The sequence below is a fragment of the Eriocheir sinensis genome, chromosome 35 (genome assembly GCF_024679095.1).
Source record: "Eriocheir sinensis breed Jianghai 21 chromosome 35, ASM2467909v1, whole genome shotgun sequence".
In the NCBI taxonomy this organism is placed as follows: Eukaryota; Metazoa; Arthropoda; class Malacostraca; order Decapoda; family Varunidae; genus Eriocheir; species Eriocheir sinensis.
In genome coordinates this window covers 8,810,047-8,832,757 of record NC_066543.1, presented here as the reverse complement: position 1 = coordinate 8,832,757, position 22,711 = coordinate 8,810,047, and the positions used below count along the sequence as shown (strand labels likewise).

The 22,711-nt window shown below is 44.4% G+C and overlaps 1 long non-coding RNA gene across 4 annotated transcripts in view; it reads right to left on the bottom strand.

Moving 5' to 3' along the window:
• Positions 1-22,711, bottom strand: part of LOC127007356 (uncharacterized) — a 182,682-nt gene that overhangs the window by 48,478 nt on the left and 111,493 nt on the right. For 2 of the 4 annotated variants that reach the window (XR_007760205.1, XR_007760208.1), the window contains one exon: positions 9,043-9,082. The exons of the other annotated variants lie outside the window; for them this stretch is intronic. This is a non-coding gene — a long non-coding RNA (uncharacterized LOC127007356). The remainder of the gene's footprint in view (positions 1-9,042; positions 9,083-22,711) is intronic. 4 annotated transcript variants of the gene reach the window in all.

Below are 22,711 nucleotides of genomic sequence, written 5' to 3'. Positions count from 1 at the left end.
AGGAAAAGAGACAGGAGGGAGGGAGGCAAATGGGAGACAGAGGAAAAGGGTTGGAGAGAGAGAGGGAAGGAGAGAGAAAGGGGGTTGAAGGGAGGGAGAGAAGCTTCATATAATACTAGGTCAGAAAGAACGAGTAGGAAAGAGACAGGAGGGAAGGGGTAAGGGAGACACAGAAGGAAAGGGCTGGAGAGAGGGAGGAAGAGTGGGGGGGGGGTTAAGTGAGGGGAGGGAGAGAAAGAGGGGGGGTCGAGTGAGGGGAGGGAGGATAAGAGAGAGGCTTCATATAACAGTGGGCCAAGTTGGCAAAAAGGTGAGAGCGTTCTTCTTTTTTAATTGCTCCCTGTAATTCTCTCGCAATGGGCAAAGTTTGTTGAGAGGAAATGCATTAAAAATAGCCCTAAAGTTTATAAGCCGCGATAAACTTCACTGAAATACCGTCATTTTAGGGCGAGACGTTTGCCACTTAAGTGTTAATTACTACGCGCCGTTTGTCCTCGGCAGGTGTGGACGCAGGAGTGGCCGCGCTCACCTGACCTGCTTACCTGCAATTCTTCATGTGTGTGTACCTTAATTGATGGGTTGCCGCACTTTTTCTCTCGACTAACTTTTACATGTGTAAGTGTGTGGCGGGAATCCATGTGTGTCAGGTGTTCATGTGAGTTATATCGAGGTGAATAAGTGGGCCTAAACATGTACTACTGTATGAATTTGTTCTGTCTGTCTATTCGGATGCCTGTATGTGTGTGTGTGTGTGTGTGTGTGTGTGTGTGTGTGTGTGTGTGTGTGTGTGTGTGTGTGTGTGTGTGTGTGTGTGTGTGTGTGTGTGTGTGTGTGTGTGTGTGTGTGTGTGTGTGTGTGTGTGTGTGTGTGTGTGTGTGTGTGTGTGTGTGTGTGTGTGTGTGTGTGTGTGTGTGTGTGTGTGTGTGTGTGTGTGTGTGTGTGTGTGTGTGTGTCCATGATTTCCTTTTGTGCCTACCTGTTTCTCTGCCATTTCTATTAAACTGTCTACTTGTGTGAGTGTCTATTTATCTATCTATCTATCTAACTCACTGTTTCATCAGATTTACATACAAACGCAAACTCCCACGGATTTTCTGGGGCTCATATCTTAATGGCAACCTAATTTAATTTCCACGAAACACGCTAACCTCACCTGCCTACCCTGCCCCCCCTCACCTGCCTTGACCTCCTCCCCCCCCGTCCCCCTAACCTGCCCGGAAGCCCCTGACTCACAGCGGAGCGGCTTGAGAATTACTAAGCAAGCCCCAACAACACACGGTCCGCCCGTTGCATCAGAGAACCGAATCCTGTTAAATGCGATCAAACCCAACTTGAATCCAACTTTGTGACGGAGTGCAAGTGGAAAGTCCTTGGAAATCGTGTTTATCTCCACTCATCTCTGCGCCGGCGAGACGAGGGTGAGAATCTGAGTGGGAGGGAGGGATGGAGGGGGAGCGAGCGAATAGAAGGGTAAAAACATTATCTTTTCCCTTCTGCCACCTTCTTTCCGTTTGTCCCTCCATCATCTACTATTTCTCTATCCTGGCACTCTCTCTACCCCCCCTCAATCCCCCCCTCCTAGCCCACGCCGCCCCTCCTTCACATCAACGCGAAAAAAATATTGTCCTTGAATACTTAATGCCTCGGAGCCTGTTAAATCCCTAGTAATCGATAGCACTGTACAAGTAATCCCCGATGCATCAAGTACTTGTAACTCGCTAAGCTACTTCTCCAGGCAGGTGTGTGTTCGTACGTGTGTGTGTGTGTGTATGTGCGGGCCCTTTGATAACCCGGGAGGCGGTGGCGGCGGTGTAGCCTCCCTGTAATCTATCTCATGGCGCGGCTAATCTATCCACCCCGCAAGCCAGCGCTGAGGCCTCGTTAGATGCCTTCTGGTCAGTGGAAGGAGGTGGGCGGGGCTGAGGAAGGCGGTGGGCGGGGCTCAATCAGGGATGGGCGGGGCTCGCGGCGGGCTGGCGGGTGGGAGGGACGGAGAGGCCTCGAGAGTGCCAGCCTCGCCTCGACACCCTCAGTCGGTCATCAGGTGCGATAGGGAGTGCATACGCGCGTCTGACACTGTGGGAGTGAGTGAGTGAGCTCGCGGGCCGGGACGAAGAGCCTCTAGGAGTAACGGCTACTTGCTCTCTCTTTCACCTTCACTAAGTACATTCGTCACTGTCAGTCATCTCTTTGGTCACCCCTCACATGTTTTTTTTTTCTTCAGATTACTTAGCAAACGTAACTGTGTGATGCGGTATTGTTATTAACTTTGGGGGTGTAAGGAGGCGAGGTGAGTGTGAGTGTGTGTGTGTGTGTGTGTGTGTGTGTGTGTGTGTGTGTGTGTGTGTGTGTGTGTGTGTGTGTGTGTGTGTGTGTGTGTGTGTTGTCTTTTCTCGGTTAGCAATATTTTTCACTAGTAATTTAGTTACTTTCACCTCTCTCCTCTCCTCCATCTTCTCTTCCTTTCATCCTTTTACGCCTCTTTCTTGTCATCTTTCCCTTCCGCCAAAGCTAAAAGGACATAATTTCAGGCGCTTTCCTCTTCCTACTGCTCTAACGGCACACGCACAAACTAACCTAACAACCCCAGCGACAAACTAACAAACTAACCTAACAACCCCAGCGACAAACTAACCTAACAACCACCGCCTCCTAAAATAAGCCTCATTTGGTCGTCCTCATCAGCTGGCCTTGTCAACATCACCAAGTGCATCCTCGCTCTCATGTCAGTCTCATCAGCGGCACCGATAATTTCTGCCATATTAAAATGCCTCTTTCATTCTCCCCGCTGCATCCGCGAGTCTGTCTGTCTGCCTGTCGCCTCGCTGCCAGGATCGCTCGTAAACAACAGTATTAGCGCCCCATTAGGAGCATAATTATCTCCATGTAATCTAAAAATACATAATTATATAAAAGATTAAAAATACCAAAAAACTGCATAATCAAGTTAAGAAGAAAGTATCTTCAGATCCATAAAAAGTCAGCTTTATCCAAAAAATTAACATCTAGTTAAATTCAAGAATAGAGCAAAACAGTTTTTCTTAAGGAAGATGAGAACAGAAATGAAGGACAGAAGAAAGATGGAGGGAAAGGAAAATAGAACGGCAGAGAGAAGGGAAGGAAGGGAAAGGGTGGGAGGTAGAGAAAGTGGGACAGGAAGGCAGGGACTAAAAATTAAAGTGAATGGGAGGGGGGATGCAGAGGGGATAGACAGGCAGGGAGAAAGGAAGTAAACAAGTGGGAAAAGGAAAATACACGAAGGCAGGGAGGATAATGATAATAAGGAAGATAAAATAAAAGAAGGTAGAATTTACGGAGGGAGGGAGGGAGGATGGGTAAGGGCAAGAAAAAACAACCATAAGGCTCACGCATCCAATTAATTACCATGAAAACTGCTCCCTTAAGGGCGGACAGGTAATCGGGCGCCTAATTGGTCGCTTCACCTGAGCCACGCTGTCAACACCTGCCGCTAAGCGCTGCCACTATATCAGCCTTACGTTTTTTTTTTTTGTCCTTGGTGAGCGAAGGGAAGGGTGGGTGAGGGAGAGGATGAGGGAGGGAGAGAACGGGAGACGCAAGGGAGAGGAGGGAAATGAGGAAGGGAAGGAGAGGAAGGGAGTGAGAGAGGTGAAGTGGGTTATTATGTTCTTTAAGTTCTTTATTCTTAACGAGCATCAAGGAGAGAGAGGGAGATAAGGTAGAAAAGGAAAGAGAGTTAGAGAGGTGAGGGGTGAGAGAGAGAGGAGACAGGAGAAAGTGATGAGGTGAAAGAGGTGAGGGAGCATCAGGGAAGGAAGGGGTGAGGAAGATAAGGAAAGAAAGTGGGGGTGACAATCATGAGGAAGCGGAAGAGTAAAGAGAAGAGAATATGAAGAGGAGAGAGGAAGAGGGAAAATCTGAGAAGGGAAGGGTGAGGGAGGGGACGAGAGACATGGAGAGAGTGAGAGGTGAATGAGAGGATGAAAGAGTGGAGGAAAAGAGAGTGAGTGAGTGAGAGGTGTGAAGGGGAGGTGAGGAAAGAGAGGAAAGACAGGGAGAGAGTGAGAGGTGAAATGGAGGTGAGGGAGAGGAGGAAAACAGGGAGAGTGAGAGGTGAAAGGGGAGGTGAGAGGGAAGCTGAGCCGCGCCGTAATAGTGTGATGGGGTGAGGGGGCATTGGGATAAAGGGAAGGGGGATTGTGGTAAAGGGAAGTAGCACTGGGGTAAAAGGAAGGGGCTTTGGGGTCGGAAGGGGCTTTGGGGCCGGAAGGTGCATTGGGATAAAGGGAAGGGGCACTGGGATAAAGGGATGGGGCATTGGGGTATAGGGAAGAGGCTCTGGGGTCGGAAAGGGCAGATGACGAGGAAAGGAAAAAAAAAAAAAAGAGCCGCTTCCTAGTCACCCCTTCTTGGCGAATCCTCTTTGTGCACATTTCCGTTCGTTTGTTTATTTATTTTTTCCATTTGTCTATTTTTTTTTCCCACGCAGTCCCGAGAACCCAGCGAGATGACAAGGCGGTAACAGATGGCAAGATTCACTTCACTGTTTAATGCGGTGTTTTTCCTTCATTTATTTTCCTTCATTTGCGTGTTTTTTTACATATTTTTTTGGCGCATAATCTCGTATATCATCAAGGAGGAAGGGAGGATGGAATTTCACTGACTTATGACTCTTATTTTGAGTGAGTGTATTTTTTTTCTGATCATTCCTTCTAATCACGTTGTTCTCTTGTGTTCTTCCCCCCTCGCCCCTTCCATGATCACGTGAGTCCAGTGGAAAGAGGGATCAGTTCACCAACGGAAGGACGCGATTGTTTCATTCCTTACTTTCTCCTTTTTTTAGACTGCGCGGAAAAAAAAAACACATCGCCGTGCGGGAGCATAATTAAAAACGCAGTAATACATGCTAATACCTCTTAATGGACAGTCGGCATATGACGCTCCACTCGCCGATACTTTAAAGGTAAAAGGAAGCAAAATATCATGAACGTTCGCATTAAAAAGACTGAACGAGTAAAAAAACCGGAGCAAATATTTACACCACGATAACCTTGTCTCTTTATTTACTTTTACTGTATTATTTATTTTTATTCCAAGCAACTAAACTATAATTCGAGAAAGAGAAAACAATATCAACCGCCGACGAATAACTAAGGAAAGGAACTGGGAAAATAATCATAGCAGAGATAGTGGAAATAATGATAGTAATAATAATAATAATAATAATAATAATAATAATAATAATAATAATAATAATAATAATAATAATAATAATAATAATAACAGTAATAATAAAAATAAAGAAAACGGTTCGGTCATTACAAACTAAACAAAACAAGTCTGTTCCCAAGGCGACGGTTAATCTACACACACACACACACACACACACACACACACCTTCTACACATTACCTTCCGTCCTACCGTTGTTGTACCGTGGTTCCCTTATTTTCTCCTTTTCTTGTATTCTTCCCTTTCCTTCATCAATCTTTCATACCCTTCCTCTTATCCTCCACCATCTGCATACTGTCACCTACTTATTTTTGTCATCCCCAACCCCTCCGTCAAACGCCGCTACTCTTCTTACTTAACTTCCATATTATTTCTTTTCATTCTTGTTTTTGCTGATCCTTTTGACCGTACGTTATCACCTTATCTCTCCTGATTAACTCTTCTCTTCCTACCCCTCATTGTCTTAGACCGAATTCGATGAGACACAGGTTTTAATCGAGTCTATCTTTCACAGTTTTCTAGTCTTTTTCTTTCCATGCTTATCTATTTATCGATTCATTTCCGCTACATTATTTACTTCTCCTCTCCCTCTTTCCTTTTCTTTTATCTTTCCTTTGCTTAGTTATGTATTCATTCGTGCTACATTATTTACTACCATGTCCTCGTCCTCCTCCTGTTCATCCATCACATCACCATTTCGTGTCCCCGAGTTCGCCAAGATACAGGAAGTTATAGTTGAGTACCGGCCGAGCAGAGGCTTCGTGCGACGATGCTAAGGTTTCTCGCGGTGCACGAAGGTCGGTGGGTTGTCTTGTGGCCGACTGTGCGGTGACGGCGGCGGCGGCGGAGTCAGCGAGGCCCACGCAGTTCCTTTCGGTGGGGCACAGACAGAGTTAAAAGAAACAGATTTAACGCCTTCCACTGTTATTTTATTATAGATCACCTTACTGCGTTATTTCAGTTTTTATATAATGTTTTTTTTCTTCTCGCCCTGTCTCATCTTATCGTAAAAAACAGTGAGTCAGGTTATAAAAAAAGGCCGATTATCATTGTTTTTCGTGACTCATTGTCTTCATCATCATCATCATCACCGTCGTTATCACCACGTCGATCAACACCATTACCATCACCGCCGTCACCGTCACCGTCGCCGCCGCCGCCTCCGAAGACAGGCTGCAAGGCGCGTGTGATGTGCCGAGACGTTGGGCGAACTGAAGAGCTGAAAAGACAAAGAAACAAACAAACAAACACACAAAAAAACATTACGTCCATACACCTATCTGTTTCTACTAAGCTGCTCTCTTTGACCTCCATTCTCCTTCCCCCCTCTTCCTCCTCCTCCCCTCCTCCTCCGCCTCCTCTTCTTTCTCCTCCTCCTCCTCCTCCTCCTCTTATTCCTCCTCCTTCTCCGCCCATTACCCATAAGTGTTAACGGAGAAATAATCGGATTTGCCGTACAATTTGGTGAGCCGCGCCTCACTCTTCCAGCTGTGTATGTGTGTGTGAGTTTGTGTTTGTGTGTGTGTTTGGGGGAGTAGGAAGAACCACCCATATATCTCTTTCCTCACACTTGCACACGCACCCTCCCAACACATACACACACGATAGACCGTTTCCGGATATCTGTGGTCTTGTTTACATTATTTTTTTTCTTTTTTGTTGCACATAATCAACATTCAGTTTCGCCCACCAACGGCAAGTTCGCGGCCGCCGGAATGTGTTAATGCGGTACGCTTGCTCTTACTTATTCCTGTTTACGTATTTTCTTCTTTTTGCGTATTTTGGTGTGTGTGTGATTTTTCCTCTGTTGCGCGACGAACGCATAAAGCTCTTCCCGGCACATGATTATATAATGTTTATCTGTCTGTATATAACTCGCATTATTGTGGCGCCATCTTTTATTATCAACGCAGTCTTTACCGTTCTTATAATTTATTTACCAGAGACGAACCGTTCACGTTCATCATTCACTGGGCCGAAAGTTATAATATCAAAGAGAATAGTATGTAATGATAGAGATCTTAGAAAATAGGAACCACAAAACCATCACCACCAACAATAACAACAATAAAACAGTAGCGATGACAGCAAATAAATAACGATATCAATAGATAAATAATAACCTCGGTAAGAGAAGCGCAAAAATACCCACAAGCCGCTAAAATAAGTCTGAAAATAACTCCAACGTTTCTAAGACCTCGCAGGTACACCATCGATCTAACAATTACACCTCAAAAATTACCTTACGATTCCTGATTTACATGAATGAATGTGCTGCGATTCCACGAGAACAATGCGATGGAAAACGCGAAAACGAAAGTGTAATGGACTAGGAGCAACGGCCGAGCGAACAGGTAGGGAGGTAGGCAGGTAGGGAGAAAGGTAGGCAGGTAGGGAGAAAGGTAGGCAGGTAGGGAGAAAGGTAGGCAGGTAGGGAGAAAGGTAGGCAGATGGGTAGGAAGGAAGAAATGAAGTAATGGCGCCGTGACTAGGAAGGTAAGAAGGTAGGCATGTAGGTAGGAAGCAAAGTTGCCAGGTTGTCTTACTCAGCCTCTTATATTTACCGACTTCTGACCCCAAAACTGTCTCGTGGGCCCCAATAAGGAGATTCACTTATAATTATCGTTAAAATAGTTAATTCCTGATGTTTCTTGGCAATAGTTAGGCGTCAGAAACCGGTAAATACAATGCTCTGAGTACGACAATCTGGCAACGGTGGTGGAAAGGTAGAATTTATTGATTTGGGTATTCAGTCATGGCACCGAAACAAGAAGGTAAAAAGGTAGGCCGGTAGGTAAGAAGGAGAGTAATTCGGTGAGGTGAAAAGTAGGTAGAGCAGGCAGTGGATGAGTGAGAGAACAGGTGTAAATGGTTAGTAGGTCAAGCGGAGGAAGTGTATGAATTAATCTAAACTAGACTAGCACTGAACGGGAACAGATGGATAAATAGGTTAGTGGGTGAGTTCAATATAGGTTAATAGGTAAAGTATGGCAGAGTGGCTATGAATGGTTGAGTAAGTGGGATCATACAACTGAATGGGAGAGGTGAACTGCCAATGAATGGGAGATAGACCAGGTAAGTAAATTGATCAGCAGGTGAGATGAATACATATACGTGGCCTGGGTACCTCTGATTAGCAATTAATGGGTGTTAGAGAAGAGACAGGTAAGTGTATTAGTAGGTGAAGCAGATAATACGGTAAAAGGGTTCGGTGAAATTGATTAGTAGCGAGTAGGTCACCTGGATTAGCAATGGCTAGACTAGAACAGGTGTGGAAATAGGTTAGCAGGCGAAGTGGATCAAACAGGTAAATCAGTGAGGTAACGTGAAGGTGTAGGAATGCAATGTAGCTTAGTGGAGTGGCCAGGTATGAGACCAGGCTGAATATGTGGATAGATGTGGTTGGCGGGTGTAGATACAGGTATGATGGGTAGTTAGATTTGTGGAAAGGAAAATTGGTGGAAGGGTTGAGTGGGAGGGAGGGTGGGTGGAAGATTGTGATTGGGCAACGTGGCTGGGTGGAGAATAACAAGAAGGTGGATGCTTTGAGTAAGAGGAGGATGGGCAGATTCATGCAGTTGATGGGTCGATTAGGTTAAGGACTAGTATGCAGACGATGGTTGGTTAGTAAACATTGGGAGTAGCTGGAGGAGGACTATTTGAATAGGTATATTAGGTAGAAAACATGCGTAAAAAGGTGGATGGAGAGTAAAAAGACGATGGAGGCGTTAAGAAGGTGGATGGGAGTAGAATACAGTTGCAGTATAAGAGATTAAAAATTACTTCACAACAAACATGAAGAACAGACAGGTGCACAGACGGTTCCACTCACCTAAATTTAACAAGGACGTAGGTGCTGCTGTTGCCTCACGCTGAAAACAAAACAACATAACTACAGAAAAAAAAATAACTACAGAAATAAAAGAAAAATGTTACAAGGATGGTGAAAAATAACGATCATAGGCGCTTCAGAAAAAAACTTCACAAATTGAGCCAGAAAGAAAAAAAAAAACATTAGTTGGCATATAGAGTAAAACAAAACAAAGATGCCGCAAGAAAAGTGATTATTAACGAATTACGAAATCATACTACTTAAATATTACAGCATTGGCACTCAGTGTAATGAAAAATATGTATATGACTAAAAACAACCCATCAAGTCACCAATTTTCGCCTATAACAATGTGGTAAGGATGAAAAAAGGGAGAATAAGGAACTAGGTCATGGCAAGTGCACAAAAATGGGTAACAAGTAATATAAAGAAATTTCAGGTACATTAAAGAATAAAAAAGAATGTGACGGATGTGATGAGGCAGCGCGGCGCACCTCCCTGCTCCGCCGCGGGTGTTGGCAGTCTCCCAGGGGCGCCGCGGGGGCCTGCTGTCTGGGCGTTGAGATGGACGGGGAGGAAAATGAGGACCGTATAGCAAGGGTGTGGTGTGGCGTGGTGTGGTGTGGTGTGGTCGGTTAAGGTGTAGTGTGGTGTGGCTTGGCTTAGGGGTAGAGGTGTGTTGTGCTGTGTTGGGGTGTTGTGTGGAGTGGTGCGATGTGGTTGGCCGTGGTGAAGTGGGATGCAATGTGGTGAGGCCTGGCATAGTGGAAAGTTGGGGCTATATCTCGTGAACATATAAGATCGGAATAATTGAGGGTAAGTGAATAGTAAAAAAAAAAAAATATTCTAGGTTTTATTAAGGGTTCATTCTCCAGGAGATAGCATGCTTGTGATGAGTGACCCTTATAGCAAGCGCAAGTGCCGGGCTCCAGGACTTGTAACTCCTCGAAAAGAGGATGAAGTGAGGCATGAAATGCAATGACATAAGTACAAGTAATACATGATGGACCTGAAACAACATTATCACTCACCCGAATATATATATGTATATATATATATGTATATATATATATATATATATATATATATATATATATATATATATATATATATATATATATATATATATATATATATATATATATATATATATATATATATATATATATATATATATATATATATATATATATATATATATATATATATATATATATATATATATATATATATATATATATATATATATATATATATATATATATATATATATATATATCTTGGGCCTGATGGTCGGCCCAAGGCTTCTTCCAGAGTGTGGCCTGAGCCAGCCCGTTCTGGCGCAGGCAGTGTTTATAGTACCATCTTGCATTGGCTCATACTGCCCAGAACTCGTTCTTGATTCGCTTGGACGGCTTCCTCTGGAGTCCAGGTTGATGGGTGGTCTTCAGGACAGCATGTGGGTAGTTTAAGCCACTCGGCAGTGACTGAAAAATCCGAGTGGTAGCGTGGGATTCGAACCCACGTCGTCCATCACGCAGTGAATGTGAGCCCAGTACGCACCACCTACCTATATATATATATATATATATATATATATATATATATATATATATATATATAGATATATATATATATATATATATATATATATATATATATATATATATATATATACATATATACATATATATACATATATATACATATATATACATATATATACATATTTATATACATATATATACATATTTATACATATATATATACATATATATACATATATATATATAAAAAAAATATCTAAGACTCCGGAAGTATGAAAAGCAGCAAACAACGCCGAATTCAAGTCGGAAATCTTGAATCCAGAATATACGACTGAAGAAAATCAACGCTGGGCTCTCCCCCCGTCCCCCCGCCCTCCTAAACTGTGGGGCGGCGGGAAATTCATTGGAAAATTTGGTGTTAGGGAGGGAACGTGGAAAGGGGATGGGAGAAGACTTTGGAATGAAGGAAGAAGGGAAGAGAAAAATGCGAAAAGGGAATAGAATGCAAAAATATTTAGTTTTTGTTTTTTAAGTACTGTTAAAGCGCCGGAAGGCTTTCTTTAACGGGCTCTTCGATGACCCCAGGCCGTTAGTGTCGCAGGTGAATTTTATTTATAGTGGCTGCCGTGATATTAATTATGTTGCTTAGCCCTCCTTGCTTGGAGCTCCTCTTGACCAAACTCGTCTAAGTTAGGGTTGATCGAAGATCTGGGCAGCACGTGGGTAATCTTCCGCCACTCGGCGACGGTTTGAAAAATCAGCGTGCTTCGGTGGGACTCGAACTTATGTCCATGGGCTTATCACGCCCGCAGGCTGAGCACTCCGCCCTTGCATCCCCATTATATATATATATATATATATATATATATATATATATATATATATATAGATATATATATATATATATATATATATATATATATATATATATATATATATATATATATATATATATATATATATATATATTTAAAGGTAAACCGATTTGTCACTCTTCCCCTTGATGGCCCACTTAAGGCGGCAACACCCTCGCGGCATACACACACACACACACACACACACACACACACACACACACACACACACATACACACACACAAACACACACACACACACGCACACACACACTTTTCAAGTGATATGTAACATGTCCACCCACCCACGGATGTATTCTCTGCCCTGGCGGTCTGTCTCTCTGTCTGCCTGTCTGTCTGTCTGTCGGGTAACCTGGTTAGGGGAGCACCGACAGGGGAGGGGAGTGGCTGAGTGCTTGAGGCCCGAGTATTAAGTGGCATGTGTGTGTGTGTGTGTGTGTGTGTGTGTGTGTGTGTGTGTGTGTGTGTGTGTGTGTGTGTGTGTCGCAGAAGCATTATTATCAGGACACAAGATTACTATGTGTGCACGATTAAATTATTCGTACACACACACACACACACACACACACACACACACACACACACACAAGTAGACACTCCATTACGTGCATTAAATACTAACATTCCGGCTCGTCGTACGTCTGTCCCCTCGTAATGTTCATGGAAATCTGGCAGTCACAGGTCACATAAAACACACAGACATTACGCTGATCATATTCCCTTCTCTCTCTCTCTCTCTCTCTCTCTCTCTCTCTCTCTCTCTCTCTCTGTGTGTGTGTGTGTGTGTGTGTGTGTGTGTGTGTGTGTGTGTGTGTGTTTAGTCGCTCGCCCCCAAATCTCATCCACTGTAAGTCAAGATTTAATTCAATAATATAAAAATGTAATAAAAATCCCCCACGCTACTCGAGAGAGAGAGAGAGAGAGAGAGAGAGAGAGAGAGAGAGAGAGAGAGAGAGAGAGAGAGAGAAACACAGACAGACAGAACAGAGAGAGGTTGGGTATACGATAAATTACACGCACAAAAAATCAGCCCCAGAGAAGAAAAAGGGGATAAAGAGGAAGATAAGGAGGAAATGTCTGTCACGGTATAAAAAGAAGAGAAGCAATTTGTCGAGGAAATGAGGCTAATGGCCTATTTAACATAAGAGAAAGATGAATGGTGATGACAGAAGGAGAGGATGTACTACTACTTCTACTCATCCCCCTCCTTCTACTACTACTACCACTACTATAGCTTCTACTACTACGAGTAATAATAATAATACTGCTGCTGCTGCTACATTCATAAAATTACATCTCCTACAATACTCAAAGAAAAAAAAGAAGAGCTAACAAGAGGAGATATTATTCATTCCATAAATCTTAGGAAGCGGCAAGTTTTCTTTCTCTTCCTCTGCGGCCGTCATTCATTTTATAGTCAAAATTACATTAAGGAAAACGGGAGGTCGTTGTTTCCTTGGTACACAAAATTAATGTATGACAGACATATGACTCTCTCTCTCTCTCTCTCTCTCTCTCTCTCTCTCTCTCTCTCTCTCTCTCTCTCTCTCTCTCTCTCTCTCTCACACACACACCACACACACACACACACACACACACACACACACACACACACACACACACACACAATTATCCGACTGATTGACAACAGGATTAAATTTTAAACACGGCCTTTAGTTAATGGCGTTAAGTTCCATGTCATTAATCATCATTATCGCCATCATTATCAGCATTATACTCACTGTCAGCAGCATAATCACCCAACGTCATTTTTATAACATTTGATTATTATTATTCGTTATCAAAATTATCTTTATTAGCTCTAGCATTGTGACGTTTAGCATCATCACCTTTCGCTTCAGTTTATCATTATATCACCGTCCTTTACATTATCATTCTCTCTGTTCATTGTTTTATCATAAGAATTATTCGTCGATTGTAACTAGAAAATCAGAAAATAATGGAGCGTTCCTAAAAAAAAAAAATAAACGAAAAAAAATGTGAGTCAGACTTTTTAACACATTTGTATCACCACCACCACAATCTGTCACAACCATCACCACTACCTCATTACAATCACCACCACCAACCATCACCACTACATTATTATTTTCAGTACCGCCACCACCACCATTCAATCAACCATCCATCTCCACCACCACTACCACCACTTCCTTATCACCATCGTTACCACCATCACCATTTCTTTTCCAATCTTCTTCAGAGCACACACACAAAAAAACGCTCAAATCCTGATAAAACAACGAAATACCTCACGCTAACAAGGTCACCAATCATCAACGCTAAAAAGTTCACTAATCACCACCACTACCACCATCACCATCATCATCATCACATTTCATCGCTTTCCTAAACAACACGGACGCGCCCACGCAGTGATAACGAAACCAGTGTCGCAAATAAGCCGAGCCTGACCTGCCCTGAGTCACCTGGAGATCTACCTGAGACTCATGAACTCACGCACACCTGGACGACCATGTGACCTCCGCCCCTTCCCCTCCCCCTGCTGCTGCTGCCCCCGTGACCCCATTCCCTCCGGGTGTTGAGGTCACAGGTCAATAGGTCACCGAGGAAGATATTAACGAGAAGGAGACAAAGACCGAGCTAACTGGAAGTGGGAGAGGAATACCAAATTCAGGTCATCTTGTATCAGGGACGGCAAGGTCATATCCGGGAGGTCATCAGTGAACGTCTGGTGATTGTGCTGACGAGGACCAATACTTTTCCATCCTCACCTCTCTCCAGCATCCCTAACTACCCCCTCCCTCCCCCTATTGGCTATCCTCGCAACACCCACCAACCGCTACTACCGCTACTGGCCTTCCTGCACAACCACCACCACCACTACCACCACTTCCACTATCATCACAAACCGTCCCTTCGTCTCCAGCTTCGCCTCGTCCTCGTCCACTCGTCACCTGCAAGATGGCGGGGGGGACGAGGTGGGGGGCAGCGGCAGCGGCGTGTAGGGCGTGGCTCCTCCTCATGGTGACCCAGCACGTGAAAGGTGAGTGCCAGTCTGTCTGTCTTTGGGTGAGAGGGGTGATAGGGGGGCAAGAGGGTACTGAAGGGAGAAGGTGAGTGTGTGTCAGTCTTTCTTTGGGTGACAGTTGGCCTCTAAAATTATGAACCTCCTTGTGAATGATAGAGAAAAACCGTCTTGTGAATGATAAATCAGAGAAATACCGAAATATTGAGAGGCTAGACGCTGTAAGCTGTAAATGTCGCAGGTTTTAGATAGTTTTTATGCGCTGGGGTGGGATTTCCTTTCTTGCCTGGCTGCACGAGGGAGCTGAGGGGGGAGAAGGCAAGATAAATGGAAGGGATTTTGGATGGAGCAATGGGTGGCAAAAGAAACGAAGGGGAGTTTTTTTCAGGAAAGAGGCCGGTGAATGGAAGCAGACGATGAAGAAAAATGTTTTGAAAAGTGAACTCAAAGGTGAATTAATGGGAGTTTTTAGACAAAGACTGAGTGGGTGGGGCGGGAAAGAAAGGGATTAGGGATGATGGAAAAGTAAGGACGCACTGGGAGGAACACTGGAAGGAAGACTGGTAATTCGGGGGATGAGGTTGAGACGGAAATAAAGATGTGAGAAGAGGAGGGAGTGGAAGAACTGCTTGACAAGGAGGAAAGGGGATACTTAAGGACAAAGGAATATAAAAAAAGGTTAAATATTCTTTGTGCAGGAGTCTAGAAGCATCTAATGGGATGAGGGAGACAGTGGCAGGTGGGCGGCAGGTGCGGTACTGATGATTGCTCGCCATAATTAACGAAAGGCAGTTGTCACGCGGCAGATTAGAACTGACGCACATTAAGCAAAATTTTAAGTGTTGACAGTGACAGGACCTGAAAATTATCTACCAAAAAAAGGACTGTATGCAGCACCGCAATGATGTAAATGATGACAGCTTTAATTCTAGCTGTTTCATGACGATAATGAATTCTATCATATACCGTACAAATTTTACTCGTGTTGATAGGTTTGAGCTGAAAATTGTAGAAAAAAACCCTTTAATCACATGCAATGCCACAAATATGAGAAGTAAGAAAACGTCAATCATACCTCGTCTCACAACCGAGAGAGCCCGGGTTTAATTCCCGGGCGGAGTTGAAAAATTTGGGCGGCTTTTCCGATACCCTACGCCCCTGTCCACCCAGCAGTAAATGGGTACCAGGTATTAATCAGGGGTTGTGTCCCGTCTCCTTGGATCTGTTCCCTTCTCCTATAATTCCTTCCCCTTCTGTCTCTCTCCGGCATATGACCACAGATGTTGCGCCGACTAAACGAAACTTTCCAACTTTTTCAATCATACCTTACTGTCATTCAAACATTCTGGTAGGTACGCTTAGTCGAGATTTTGACTTCGCGACTGGTGAATGACTAAGAAATAAAGTAATTCAGCGGCATAAAAGAATGAGAAAATATTGACGTGGGTATTTCTGTAGCATGAGCCACTTGGTTAATAAGGACAGCTTGGATAAAAGATACAAACTAAACTGTCCATTAAGAATTATTCAAGAATTGCGCGTAGTTCATTAGCAAAGTGGGTGTCACGGCCGACATTTAATACCATTCCCTACATTTCAAGGGATTAGACGGTAGTGTTCTCTTGGTGCCTTGCTTCAGTCAGTCATGCGTCAACTTTACCGGAGCATGTACGAGAAGGAGCACACACACACACACACACACACACACACACACACACACACACACACACACACACACACACACACACACACACACTGCTATGGAAAGAAAAACACGGCTGCCTCCATTCATGATGTGAGTACGAACTAATTTACGTTATTGCACAAATGTCCTAGCTTTCGTAAAATACAACATGATACTTTTTTTCCCCGTCGAGCACAATGAGGACGCGGATGTCACCGAGCGTGGCCCACAAAGGAAGACTTTATGAATAATGTCTGAGCCTCTGTTGCCGGAGCACTAATCGGTATTATCATTAGCATTATTATCGTTGTTATTACTATCATTATTATTATTATTATCATGAGAGGCTACATTCGACTCTCACCAATAACTATTAAACTTGTCTCCGCAATGTACTAAGAGAGAGGAAACAGGAAAAAGCTTAAAATATTTATAAAATGTTGTTCCAGAGGTGTCTTGATGCCCCTAGTATACAGTGTTAAAAAGGAAGCAGTGAAGAAGAGAGACTGCGGCGTGTAGGCGGTTCAGAATTAGATTGACCCTCACGCTGATCAAGTGGCACAGCGGAAGAAATAAGCAATGTAAGGCTTTGAGTGGCCCAGTTTATCCTCATCTTGACACCACCAATACCTCGAAGCCCTCCCGCTCTATCTCCAGAATCATCAAATATCGAAATTCAGCATTGTGGCGCGTCAATGGCTCGTAATCGTGCTCGCTCTCACGTTGACTGATTAGCTTCGTGAGAGAGAGATGAAAAATAAAAAATTGTCTTCGTCGGGGCGGCATCAATACCTCGAGGCCCCGGGAAGGAGGGGCGAGAGAGACCGTTCAGGCGGCGACGTTACCCGCACCTGGATTTAACAAACAGCTGCATTTCGAAGCTCAGGTAATTCGAAACAGCAATACCTCCAAGTGGAATGTAGAAAAGCTCCCAATGGCCAAAGTTTCAGTGGCGGGCGCCGCGCTATGGCTCATCCAGCCTCTCGGGGCCGATGGAGACTCGAAACTTGGCGTCTGGGGTATCGGGGGTTCGAACTGCGGCCCCTCTAGATGGCAATAAACTTGGAAACTTAGTCGGCAACCCATCGAGGATCCGAAATTACCAAGACCCGCTTTAATGACACTCGATCCTCGCAGCGCCGAACTCCCTCGAGATTTAATATTAGAGTTGGCGGTTATTTTTTTTTATCCCTGCAGGAGTGTGGCGGCGGAACGGGGAGGAGGAAACAGGAGGGATAAATGATGGAAACAAAAGGCAGCGGGGAAAGAAAGGGACGTTCAAGAAAGAGAAGGAGTCAAGAGGGAGAGGAAGGAGTGGAGAACACTATTGTGAGCTTTTGGGGAGGGGTGATGGGGGCATGAGGGGAGAAGGGGAGAGAGGGGAGACGGAAATTTAGGATTCACTGCATCGAATGGCTGTTCTGAAACTGCGCCGGCGAGGCATGATTCAAAGAGTGTCATAAATTTCTAACCTTGAAGGCTAATCGTAATTATGAGCGCCTGAAGGGCATTACAAAGACGTTTAGCTCAGTTTTGCTCGCGCGGGGAAGTTGGGGAGTTATGGCGGCAATTATACCGGAACGACCGTAACTCGGCGCCACACACTCGGCGCGGCTTCATTACCGCCGCCGCCCGGCTGTGCCACTCACCGGCGAGAATTCATTGTTTCACTTGAGTTCCGAACAGAAGCAAAGTTGCGGACATAAATTTGACGTCGGATAAGGCCGTCGCCCCCCGAGGCAGGCCGACAGCTCCCTCGGAAGCCTCAACGCGCCGCCAAAAGACGAGCCCGAGGGTGCGATACTTAAACAAAATTGTGAACCTCTTCTTGAAGGCTAACAAAACGAGACTTGTGGCCTTTGGTAATGATGACGATGCTGATAACGGTGATGATGGTGATGCATAATAGAAAAAAAAACAATCGATACAACTCAAAGAAAAGGTGGGACTTGAAAGTTCGAAAACCCATCTCAAACAAGCTTCGAAGCCTTGGCCCACCCGCATTTTGGTGAGAATTAACAGAGCCAACTATTTCCATAAAACTGTTCTCAGCATTTTTCCAAAGACTTGAGGTCCAGAGGGAGGGAACGAGGGGGGGGGGGAAAGAGGGGAAAGAAGGGGGGAAGGAGGGGAGGGAAAGAGGGGAGGGAGGGGTGGAAGAAAGGAAGGAAAGGGGATGAAGGAGGGTGGAGAAGAGAAGCAAGACTGGTAAAGAGAAACTGAATTCATGGAAAGGGAAGAGGAGGGAAGTGGTGGCGGAAATAGAAGGGAGGGATGAGGAGGGGGGGAGCGAAAGACCTGCGTGACAAGGAGGGAGGAAAAAGAAGAAGGGCGAGAGAAGGATGCAGAATAAGCACCACAGACAACGCCATTCCATTTCCCGTCTCTCTCTCTCTCTCTCTCTCTCTCTCTCTCTCTCTCTCTCTCTCTCTCTCTCTCTCTCTCTCTCTCTCTCTCTCTCTCTCTCTCTCTCTCTCTCTCTCTCTCTCTCTCTCTCTCACACAGTCTTTACCTTCCTCCTCCAGGCCCCTTCCCCCCTCCCCCCCTCCCCCTCCTTCCCCCTCCATCTTTTCCATCACCCTTAAACATCAGGATAAAAATTCGTGGAGTAATTTTTGGGGCGTTTAATGGGTGTGGATTAGTCTCTTCTCTCGGCAGTAATCATCGCCAAATTAAACCCATCGGGAAATTCGCCATTAGTGCAGCGTCTTTTTGAAGCCTTGGAGGAGAAGGAGGAGGAGGGAGAGAAGGAAAAGGAGGAGGAAGAGAAGGAGGCGATGAAAACGACTGGAGAGGAAAGATAGACGGGGAGGACGTGAGGTAGGAGAAGTAGAAGAAAGAAAAGAAGGAGGAGGAGGAGGGGGAGGGGGAGGAGGAGGAGGAGGAGGAGGAGGTGACTTTCTTCAGGGAGTTTGGACAAGCCCACCCCCAGCCTCCGTTTTCTATCCGGAGCCGCGGGAGGAGAGGCGGGGCGGTGGGAACTCGGCATCTGGAGCGCACTGTCATAACGCCTAGCTTTTATTTTGCGTCATAAAGGTACGTGTGATTATTTCGTGGCGTCTTAGCAGCGCCGAAATCAGGTTCTATAGATTGGTTTTCATTGTTGTATGAATAAAAAGTTTGCTCGTTTTGTTATGATGCTTTCTTTGTTTCAGTTTTGACAATTATTTTTCTTTTTTTTTCGTCTTTTTTTTTTATCTATCTATTTTTTTCTTTCTTTCCTTCTTCCTTACCCCTTATAGATCTCCTTTTCATCTCTTTTATGTTCTTCCCTTTCCTATGCCTCTCGTCTCTTTCTTCCTTTCATTTTCTCATTCCTAACATAAGCTTCGTCCCTTACACGCCATAACTCACGTTCAACACTCCACCAAGTCACGATCAGCTTTTAATTCATTCTCAGCTCTTTAAGGGAACACCCGATAAGCGTTTACAGCACCTCTTTATTTCCTTTTTTTCCAACGACAAATTCATGGCAGTCCCTTTGCTTGCTTGCACGCCCCGCCTCCCTCAATTCCTGCTCAAGACCTTCAGCCGTGACCTCGACCCGCCCACAAGCCTTCAAGTATCATTTTTTTATATAGTTTTAATTGTTGTGCCCCGATCCGCCCCCCCCCTTTTTTTTTTTTACCTGCGAAACAGCGAACAAGTCTCCTAAACACTCACCCCCTTTCTACCACATACACAGGTACTTAAAAATGCATTCAAGCTAAAGATCACCATGGCATCAGTAACACAGGAAGGTTGTTTGAGCACTTCTGTCTAGTTGCCCTGCCTGACATTAGACCCGCCATACACTAACTCCTTGTCAAATGTTCTTTCATCCTCTACTGCCCTTTCTCTTGACTTCTTGTCCTTCCTCCTTTTCTTCTTTTTGTTCCCCTCTTCTATTTTCCCCTCTCTTCTGTTTTCCCCTCTTCTATTTTCCCCTCTCTTCCTCCTATCATATCTCCCCCTTCTTTCTTATCCTCATCTTTACCCCCATCATCACTTTCCCTAACATTTTCCTCTCTCCCTTTCATGTCACACCTTTCACTTCAATTTCCTTCTGTTTTTCCTCAGGTTACCCCTTTCTTATACTCATATCTTCTCTTTCCCCCTTTCTTTACTTATTTCACTGTTTCTTTTTCTTCTTCCTTACGTGGTAGTTCTCCCTTCCTCCTCTTACTTGTTCCTCCCTTTCCTCGGTCTCTCGTCTCTCAGTTATGTAGAGGAGAGGGTAAAACGCACTCCCCTGACATGAGCTTGGAAAGAAGTGCGTGGTGGAGGGCGAACTGGCTAAAGTGTGTCTCTTTGTAGGCGAGCGAGGTCTGTTTCATCCCGAGAGAGAGAGAGAGAGAGAGAGAGAGAGAGAGAGAGAGAGAGAGAGAGAGAGAGAGAGAGAGAGAGAGAGAGAGAGAGAGAGAGAAATAATAATAATAATAATAATAATAATAATAATAATAAAAATAATAATAATAATAATAATAGCCGTTATTTCAGCTCATCATATTTGCATCAAGATCAAAAACATCTCACCTGGCTCTAATTAACGTGCGACAACACCTTTAACTAATCAGTAATTGAAAGGGAAGGTAAATAAGAGATAAAAGAACAAAAAAATAACACAGAAAAGGTGCGCGGGATAATTACACGCTCAGGCACAACAACAACAAAAAAGCGGGCGATAAAAACGGCTTTTGTACAGTCGCGTGGCCAAAAAAAAAAAGTAACAAAAGTGAAAGTAAACAAAAATAATTCACCTGTCCAAATTCAAAGTGAGAGTGAGGCGGCGGATCACTCAAGGGGGGAGCTGTCGTGTACGTGTGTGCGTGTGTGTGTGTGTGTGCGTGTGTGTGTGTGTGTGTGTGTGTGTGTGTGTGTGTTCTTTTTAACTGGAGCCGAATAAACCGTATGCTATCGTACACATACAAATAGATAACTTGTCACACACACACACACACACACACACACACACACACACACACACACACACACACACACATTCACATGAAATAACACTCCCTCCTTATTTCTAGCAGACAAACAAGCAAACAGGCAGGCAGACGGACACACAGAGACAAGACAGACAGACAGACCGACGAACAGACAGATATAACAGGGACAGATAACGTTTGGGGTCCGGCAGCAAATTCGAACACTTTATATTCATTTTCCGTCTAGCCTGATGAACCCACCGACAACACACAAAAAAAAGTAATAAAAATGAAAAAAAAACAAAAAAAACGAGGACCTAACTCTGCTAACTGACCGTAACTTTGCCAACTCAGGTGACCACAACCCCTAACCCCTCCCCCCCTCCCCCCTTAAATTACGCAAAAAATACCAAAACAAACCCGATATTTATTTTTTTCTCCTTTCCATATTTTCTGATTTACCTAATGGGACCTTTCTTCTTTTTTTGGCTTTTCCCTCATTACCTGTTTCCCGCTGCAGGTTACGTCCTTCACACAATGCCGCTTTCCTTTATCTTTCCACTCACCTTAGCTTTCCTGTCATTACTCAACTCACTTCTATTCCGCGCCATCATAATAAGTATTTTCCACTTTTGGTATTACAATGTCCCTAACCTTTATTCTTCCTCTCCTCAACCTTTCCAATAGCCCCTTCGTCTCCATCCCTTCCTCCCTCAAGCCATGTCCCTCCCTGCTCTCCCCAACCTTCACGTCCTACTAAGTATCGCTAACTGTAATGAATGACAATGAACAATGTACTTCTCTCTCTCCTGCATACACTTAAACATCAATAAGTCCTTTCATATCACTATTTACTTCCTCCTCTTCCTTCTCCTTTTCCTCCCTCTTCTTTTCTTCCTGTTCCATCCATATCTTCCTCTTCTCACACTCACGCAATCTTCTTCTCCTTCTCTCTCTTTCTACACTCTTGAACCTTCTCATTCTTCTCTTTCTCCTCTTCCAAGCAAGTCTGAAATCCTTCTCATTCTTTTCCTCCTCCTCCTCCTACGAAAACATAACCTTATAACCCTCTCCTCACACTCAACCAATCTTCTCTTCCTCCTCACTCTTCCTATACACTCTTCATCCTTCCCATTCTCCCTTTCTCCTCTTCCAAGAAAACCTAACATCCTTGAAAAATTTTCTCTCCTTTTCCTCCTCCTCCAAAAACATCACCTAATACCCCTACAATATCCTTTCGGCATTTTCATTTTAACCAACTTTCTATCCTGTTTCGTCCTCAAGCCCTTAATCAACATCTCTTCCCCTCATCTCCCCCTTCTCCTTCTTCCCCCCTCCTCCCCTTAAGGGGCTGGAGGCTGTGGAACGCATAATGGCAATGGAAGGACATTAATCTAGTGCAGGTTTTTTAATCATGACGATGGTGGCTTCTTACCTTCCTTACGTAGGTTCATTTAGGAGATGGGAGATGGAGATGGTTGTAAAGGAGGAGGAGGAAGGAGGAGAGGGAGAGGGATCGGATGGAGGGAATGGGAAGGAGAATATATGAGGAGAAAGAATAGTAGTAGAGGATGAGGAAAAGTGATGAATATGAGGAGGAAGAGGAGGAGGAGGAGGAGCAGGAAGAGGAAAGAGGTGGA